Source organism: Mus musculus, chromosome 14, assembly GCF_000001635.26.
Source record: "Mus musculus strain C57BL/6J chromosome 14, GRCm38.p6 C57BL/6J".
In the NCBI taxonomy this organism is placed as follows: domain Eukaryota; kingdom Metazoa; phylum Chordata; class Mammalia; order Rodentia; family Muridae; genus Mus; species Mus musculus.
Genome location: NC_000080.6, coordinates 43,730,455 through 43,739,404, shown reverse-complemented (window position 1 = coordinate 43,739,404; position 8,950 = coordinate 43,730,455). Strand labels below are relative to the sequence as shown.

The 8,950-nt window shown below is 43.3% G+C and overlaps 1 pseudogene; it reads right to left on the bottom strand.

Annotated features, from left to right (window-relative positions):
* Positions 1–1,560: 1,560 nt before the first annotated feature.
* LOC115488354 lies at positions 1,561–8,292 on the bottom strand (annotated as a pseudogene).
* Positions 8,293–8,950: the final 658 nt, after the last annotated feature.

The following is an 8,950-nucleotide window of genomic DNA, read 5'->3' as shown; positions in this document are numbered from 1 at the left end:
TATCATCCTGAGTGAGGTAACTCAATCACAAAAGACCATACATGGTATACACTCACTTATAAGTGGATACTAGCCCTGAAGCTTGGAATACCCAAGATACAATTAACAGACCACATGAAGCTCAAAATAAGGAAGACCAAAATGTGGTTACTTTGGTTCTTCTTAGAAGGGGGTGCAAAATACCCATAGGTGGAGACAGAGAGACAAAGTGTGGAGCAGCGACTGAATGAAAGGTCATTGAGAGGCTGCCCCACATGTCTGACCATTCTCTATAGTGTCACTACACCCAGGTGCTATTGTGGATGCCAACAAGAGCTTGCTCACCAGTGCCTGGTATATCTATCTCCTGAGAGACTCTGCCAGTGCTTGTCAAATACTGAGGAGGATGCTCTCGGCCAACCATTGAACTGATCACAGGGACTGCAGAAGTGGAGATAGAGAAAGGACCCAAGGTACTGAAGGGTTTCTCAGCCCCATAGGAGGAACAATATGAACCAACCAGTACCCCCAGTGATCTTAGGGACTAAAACACTAGCCCAAGAGTACATATGGAGAGAACAATTTCTCTAGCTGCATATTTAGCAGAGGATGGCTTTGTTGGTCATCAATGGGAGGAGAGGCCCTTAGTCCTGTGAAGGCTTGATGCCCCCGTGCTCAGGAATGCCAGGACCAGGGAGTTGGAGTAGGTGGGTTAGTGAGCAGGGGGAGATGGTAGGGGATTGGGGGTTTTCAGAGAGGAAACCAGGAAATGGAATAACATTTAAATGTCAATAAAGGAAATATTTAAATAAACAATATTTTAAAAATAATAAATAAACTGAACTTCTAAATTATCCAGAGATTATGAGACTTGAGAAGGTCTTGGCTAATCTTCCTAACCTGTGTGTCCTTGTGTAATTAAGACAGGTTTCTTTGTGTGCTGGGGAGGGTAGTTGAAGAAAACAATTTTAATTTTCATCTGGAGGTGGCTTATTCCCTAAGGATGAGGATGAATTCTGACCTTGTCTGTCAGGAATGGCACGGAACCATACATTGGTTTCCCATTTCCAGGATGCAGAGCCCCACTGATTTCTGAGCCTTACTGGCTGTTTGCTCTTGTCTACAAACCCTGCTCTCTTTTGGAGTAAATTGTCCCCTATTATATGTACTTAATTTTGTGTTTTGTCTTCCTACAGGATGTTGAGTAACTGCTTAAGTAGTTTCAGAACAACTAATCTTAGTGCTTTTATATAAGATTGAGTGGGAGTATCATTTCAAAGTCTGTATATAATCTCCAGAAATCAAAGAAAAGGAGTCAATTTGATAATCCCGATATAAAATAATATGGGAAAAGCTTAAAAACCAGTGACTGGACAAGTTAGTCATTTGGAAGAGGTGTTCATCAGCCTCTGGTTCTATCTGTACCTTCAAAGTCTACTCAAGGCTGGACTAACCTGAAGGAGTAAACACGAATCTCAGGGAGCACACAGTGGCCATGGAATACTTTCTCCAGAGATAGATTGGGACAGTCTATAAGGATGACAAACAGAACTCACCTGTGGAATGGGAACACTCTGGCTGTACAGTCTTATTCTGACAAAGGCTCCAGAATTCAAGATTATGAACCGTAAAACTAGAGCAAATCTGTGTGTAGGACACTATTGGCTCATCAAGCCTAGGATGCACCAGGGCATACAGTAGGCACTTATTTGTTGTAAGGAATCCCTACAGGAATGAGAAGACAGAATGAATACGCCAAGATCATCCCTCTAAAACGAAGAGCTGAGAATGTTAACTCATCACCTAATTTGTAGAAAAGTCTGTGCATTCCCTTTTAACTTCCAGCTATGCATGTGTTTAAAAAAGAGAATGAGAAAAGGCACAATGGGGAAATCCCAGCATCTTCAAGAAAACACCATTCTCTTCAATCCCAGGAGAGTGGGTTAGGAATGCCTCCCCCACCAACCCCCACAACTCTTCCAGGGAAAACAGAGGCTTTAGAATCTAAAGCACAGACTCACATCTAACCAATGACAGAGGCATTCTAAGTCAGATCATACCAGTCCACAGACACTAAATGATACAATCAGAAAACCTTTTGAGAAGCAATCGCCCTCCACCCTACTACCTACTCCCCCTCCCTTTCTTTTCTCAGACAGGGTCTTTTGTAGCTCATGTGGGTCTTGAACTCTAGATCTTCCTGGTTCAGTACCCAGCCTTGAAAGACATTTTCCAAACAATGTTTAACACCAGGCGTCAGTCTAAACTTCTGAACTTCTAAGACTATCAGAAGCCATTTTACAACTATATATATTAAAAAGTCACCACTGTGGGTGTGATTGGCAAACACATTCTTGCACATTTCTGCATTTTCTTAAACTTTATTTACATTATGCTCCACCCTTAAAGTTTCCTTCTAATTATCTGCAAGCTGGATAACTATCTCACTCTGTCTCTCAAAAATCCCCCCACGGACGGGTAAAGTTAAGTAAGGGCTGGAGGGACATTTCTGGGGTTGTCTGGTTTTGTCCCTAAAAGACACCCAATGCCCCTGGACCCCTTGGTGCAGGCAGAGCAAAAAGCTCTTCAGAAAAGCTTGGCTGCTGGGAAGATTTTTTCTGCGCTGTCTAGCAGGGTCCCCGGTTTTATCTCGGGAAACTCAACTCTTAACTTTAGTTGGGCCACCAGCAACCCTTGCCCAGCACCTTCCTGGACCCCATAGCCAGTGCTCCTGGCTCAACTGACCATGTTCCAGTGCTTCAATTCTCCAGGTGCCTCAGCACCGCCACCTCGCGGATGGTGGAGAGCAGCATGCCCTCCTCACCTGTCTGCACTCCCAAGAGCTTCAGAGCCATGAAGTGGCTGCCATTCTTCAGGTCACAAGCCTTGAACCCCTTCCCATAGGCGCCTTCGCCAATCTCTGCCACGCACTCATACAGCTGATCGGTGTGACTCAGGCTCTCCTTCTCCGTGCTGGCTGCAGGCTGTCGTGGCAGCACAGTGGAACCCGGGTGCACACTGGCTGCCTTACACGCCGTGGGGACGCCCAGAATCGGACTCAAGGCCACAGGGCTAGACAGACCGACCTCCTCGCCCTAGGGTGCAAACCAACGTGCAGCTGCCTCAAAACTTGGCCTAGCCTAGTCGCCACGCCTCGCCTCCACCGCAGGAGAGCGCTGATCCCTCCTCTCCCCCCTCCTCCGTGATTGTATAGTCTGCCCACTATCTCTGCACCTAGGAGGAGGAGACCGGGGGACGGGGAGAAAGTGGGATCAGATTGGCCTGGAGACTTCCACCGGGTTCCACCAGCTCCTCTCCTCCTCCCCTCTACTCGACCTGGCTTCCTAATCTGACCGGGTTTCTCAGAGAAAAACCAAGTTACTTTTTTCCCCAGCAGGGCTCCTGCAGTCTTCTGGAGGAAAAGGTTGCTGGGGCCCCTCAAGGATGAGTAAAGCGAGGTAAGAGAGGGGGCTTGCCCAGCAGCCTAGAGTGTGCCCAGAGCGCGGGGGAGGGGAGGCGCTGGGCCCATCAATGTCAATGGCTCAGTATTTATACTGGTATCATTGTTCTCCTCTGCCCTACCTGACTCTGGGGACCTGGTCTTGCGGGGTACTAGCGACCTGGGATAATTCGGAAGCTGGTGTGAAACCCCCCCCGGGGGGGGGGGTCCACCTGGGTGGGGCCCATGGAAGGAGTTACAGAGACAAAGGTTGGAGCTGAGACAAAAGGATGGACCATCAAGAGACTGCCATATCCAGGGATCCATCCCATAATTAGCCTCCAAACGATGACACCATTACATACACTAGCAAGCATTTGTTGCAAGGAATGTGATATAGCTGTCTCTTGTGAGACTAGGCTGGGGCCTAGCAAACACTGAAGTGGATGCTCACAGTCAGCTATTGAATAGATCACAGGGCCCCCAATGAACGAGCTAGAGAAAGTATCCAAGGAGCTAAAGAGATCTGCAACCCTGTAGGTGCAACATTATGAACTAACCAGTACCCAAGAGCTCTTGACTCTAGCTGCATATGTATCAAAAGATGGCCTAGTCGGCCATCACTGCAAAGAGAGGCCCATTGGACAGGCAAACTTTATATTCCCCAGTACAGGGGAACGCCAGGGCCAAAAAAATGGGAATGGGTGGGTAGGGGAGTGGGGGGGGGTGGGGGACTTTTGGGGTAGCATTGGAAATGTAATTGAGGAAAATACGTAATAAAAAAAAGTCACTCAAAGAAAATACAAACAGTAAAAATCAACTAAACAAAAACATCCAGCAAATTCAAGACACAATGAAAAGAACAAACCTAAGAATAATAGAAAAAGAAAAGGGTGAGGATTAACAGTTCTAAGGCCCAGAAAACATTTTCATCAAAATCATAGAAAAACAAAGTCCTTAACCTAAAGAAAGAGATGGTCATAAATTTCCAAGAAACCTACGACACACCAAATCGACTGGACCAGTATAGAAAATCATCCTGTCACATATTAAAAAAAAAACTGTAAATATGCAAAAGAAAGAAAATATTATGAGCTCTAAGGGAAAAATGTCAAGTAACATACAAAGGCAGACCTATGAGAATTACACCAGACTACTCAAAAAAGATGATAAAATCTAGAAGATACTGGACAAATATCATGCAGACCCTAAGAGAACACAAATTCCAGCCCTGGCTCTAATATCCAGTAAAACTCTATCACCATAGGTGGAGAAACTAAGATACTCTGTGAGAAAACAAAATTTAAACAATATCTTTCAACTAATCCAGCACTACACAGGATACTAGAAGCAAAATTCCAACACAAGGAGTGTAATTATACCCAAGAAAACACAAGAAATGAATCATCTCACATGAACCCCAAAGAAGAGAATCTCTCTCACAAAACCACCAGGAAAAACAAACAAACAAACAAACAAACAAACAAACAAACAAACAAAAACCCGTGGAAGTAACAATCATCTATCATTAATGTCTCTCAACATCAATGGACTCAATTCCCCAAAGAGGCATAGGCTAAGAAACTGGAAACATAAACAATATCCAGCATTTTGCTGCAGACAAGAAACACACCTCAGTGTCAAACAAATACATTCCTTCAGAGTAAAGTGCTGCAAAAAATGTTTGCAAGCAAATGGTCCAAAGAACCAATTTGGAGAAGCCATTCTAATGTCCAAGAAAGTAGACTTTCGGCCAAAAGTTATCAAAAGAGAAGAGAAAGGACACTTCATACTCATCATCCAAGAGGAAGCCTCAATTCTAAACTCCTATGCCTCAAGTGCAACAGCACCCAGATTTGTAAAAGTTACGTTTCTAAATCTCAAAACACAGGTTCAACCACACATGATAATGGCATATTTCATCTCTTTACACTCACTGGTGAACATGCCACCCAAACAGAAATTAAAGAGAGAAACAGTGTAAGTAAGAGAAGTTATGAACCTAATGAATTTAGCAGATATCCACAGAACATTTCACTCCCAATTTTAAAAAGGATAGGTTCTTGTAAACACACCATGGAACAGTCTATAAAACTGACTATATAATCAGATGAAAAACAAGCCTTAACAGATACAAGATTATTGAGAGAAGAGCATGCATTTTATCATATCGTCAGGAACTAAGACTGGTCTTCAATAACAAGAAGAACAACACAAAGCCCACATACTCATAGAAACAGAAAAACTGTCTACTCAATGATAACTTGGTCAGAAAAGAAAGAAATCAAAGATTTTCTGTAATTCAATGAAAACAAAGAGGCACCATAGTTCATCAATTGGGACACAAAGAAAAGCAGAGTTATCAGGAAAATCGTCAGCACTGAGTGCCTTGGGGAACTGGGGGTAGCAACTAGAAAGAACCAGATGACAAGAAAGCAAGAGCCTCTCAGTACCCCCACCGGAATGACATTAGCTGAAACACCACACAAACTGGAGGGAGAACCTGTTGAGACAATATCCAGAGGTTAGGCATGGGCTCCCAGTTGAGGGAAAGGGCTAACCTCCCATCTCTAAAATTGTAACCCAGAATTGCTCCCGTCTAAAGGAAATACAGAGACAAAGAATGAGGCAGAGACTGAAGGAAAGGCCATAAAGAGACTACCCAACTTAGGCATACATCCAACATGCAGACACCAAAGCCAGACACTCTTGTAGATGCCAAGAACTGCTTGCTGACAGGAGATAGAGAGATACAGCTGTCTCCTGAGATGCTCTGCCAGATCCTGATCAATACAGATGCCAATGCTCACAATCAACCATCAGACTGAGAACAGGGATCCCAATGGAGGAGTTAGGGAAAGAACTGAAAAAGCTGAAATGGCTTCATCTGGCATCAGTGGGAGGGGAGACCCTTCATACTGTGGAGGCTTGATGCCCCAATGTAGAGGAATACAATGGTAGTGAGGCTGGAGTGCATAGTTGGGAGGGAGAACACCCTCATAGAGACATGATAAGGGGGATGGCATAGGGTGTTTGCAGAGGGAAACCTGGACAGGGGACACAATTTGAAAATCAAATAAATAAAATATCCAATTAAAGAAAAAAGAGTAAATTGGTGATAGAAAGAAAAAAAAAGAATTTGGGGTCATCTTAATAAGGAGTCAACAGTACCTTAAGAGCACACTTAAAACCTCTAGGATGAAAAGAAAAACACATTTAAGAGAACTATGGGCTCTATGTTACCCAAAGTTGAGTATTTCAACCCATTAATGCCTTATTAGGCTAAGAGAAACCATGTTGCCAACACTTAAAAGTGAATAAAAACATAGATAGTAAATCCCACCCTTCCCAAATCTTACCATTTGACCTCAGATTCCCCTACCCAGTCCTTCCCTCATTCATTACACCTTCCAGACACAGGGAAGTACTCTGCACAACTCTGAGTGAGAATATATCCTGAAACTAAGCCATGCCCAAAATATAGTTAGCAAAACAATGTCAGCAGAGGGATGCACTGTAGGCTTCTGTGTATTCTCATGGTTAAGCCAATATGACAAGTCAGAATCTCCCAGGGCAATAACTCTAAGCAGGAAAAATTAAGAAATCTAATACTTATTTTAAAAATAGTAGTACTGTTTATCAATTTGTTGATATAAATAAGAGACATATCTCCACATGGTAGTAGACAGGAGATGAAAAGTCTACTGGACATCGAACAACAGGAAGTATCAGGTTTATTGAGAGACCTAGGCCCAAAGAACTAAGTTAGAGAATGACTACACAAAATCAGATGTCATTAACTTGCCTTACAACATACACACAAAGGTACAGATTGGCGCACAAGCATCCATAAACACACACACACACACACAAAAACACACACACCCCTAAAATAATAACTGAGCAGAAAACAAGGAGGAATCTGTCATGCTAGAGGAACAAGATAATTTAGACTATGCAGAGCAGATGTTTCAACTGAGAAACATGACTCTGCTATTCTTCCTAGAGAACTAGAAAGCTCTAGAGAACATTCTTCTTGGTCAGAATGGGGGGTATATATGGAGACATTTTTTCATGAAGCCTCAAGACTCTCACATCCAATCTGAGATTGTGAAAAGCGTTTGCTACAACCCTGGTCATCCAGCCAGCTCCAGACTACAAGGCCCAGGAATGACAACTATAACAGCAGTCAAAGAAAATAGGACAGACAAGCTGCTACTCAGGCTCTCTCAGTGTGAATCAAGATCTATGAAACCTGAGCAGACCAATTTGAGATACAGGAAGAAGAGGCGAGACAAAAAATTCCAAAAGGCAACAATGAAATCCACATATTTCTCAATCCCACTAAGCTCTCATCCCTGCAAACTCCTTCCTCCCCGAAATCTCACAAGCTCCCCATAAAACTTTGAAGGCCTTTACATCTTCCTTCAAAGCTCTCTACTATTCTAAAGAAGGGCTCCAACACAGCACCCTTCAAACTTAATATCATGTAGAGTGGTGATGTGTAATCAACTTATCATCCTTAATGAACTGCAGATTGTAGCAGAACAGAAAAATTTGCTTGTCAAACATGCAGTTTCTTGAAAAAGGCTACCTCCACAAAAAGCCTTGTAGATGACCCCATAAATAAACACTTGAAGGAGACGCAAACAAGTGCCTGGATAAGTTGGTGGATTGTTACATTGGATTGTCTATGTTTATGGTTAGCCATGAGGGCAAGCTGCCTCTGATTCACATCATTCTACCTGCTGCTGCTTGGCACTTGTGACAAAGATGTTCTTGCTGGCCTCATCACAGAACCTGTTTTCTTCACCATAGGATGCTTCCTGGTCAGCCTGCTCTACCAGCAGCTTTCTGTTCTCATTCAGCAACATCCTTACTTTTTCCTTCAATTAATTGCAGTCATTCAGGAGGTAACAGTGCCAGAACTGGTTCACAAACAAACAATCAAAAAATGGTCACTTCCAGGAAGCTTAGATTTCTCTGCCACTCTTCCAAGTACTATGATACCTGCAAGAGTCCTGATATCCAGACAGACCCAGACTAGAGTCCACACTATACCAACCAGTACCAAATAGAGGCAGGTCAAATCCAGAGACCAGCCACATGTCAGAAGACGACTTTGGAAAACCATATCACCAATAGTGTTCCATGTACATCACTGAAGAGGAAATGTTCCGCATGGTTGCTTATATGTCTGTGTACCAGAAAACAATCAGCAGGGAAAGGGAAAAAACCCTCTGAGGGAGGAGAGAAGACCCAACAGGTATAAACTCATTCCATTTTTGTCATGGATCAAAGAACTTTAAATCTGCTGTCAGAATCCTAAAGGTTCAGGGTTGCTTGATATTCCCAGCGTGGTGGAAATGGTTTCTATGCAGAGGATTATGAATTTGGGAGAATGAAAGTTGGAGTGTCTTGGACACTCTTCACACTTAAGAAATCTGAGTCCAAGAGTTACAAATCCAAGACCCTTACCTCAAGAGAGGGCTCCTATTAAGAAACAGATAGTGGGGCTGGAGAGATGGCTCA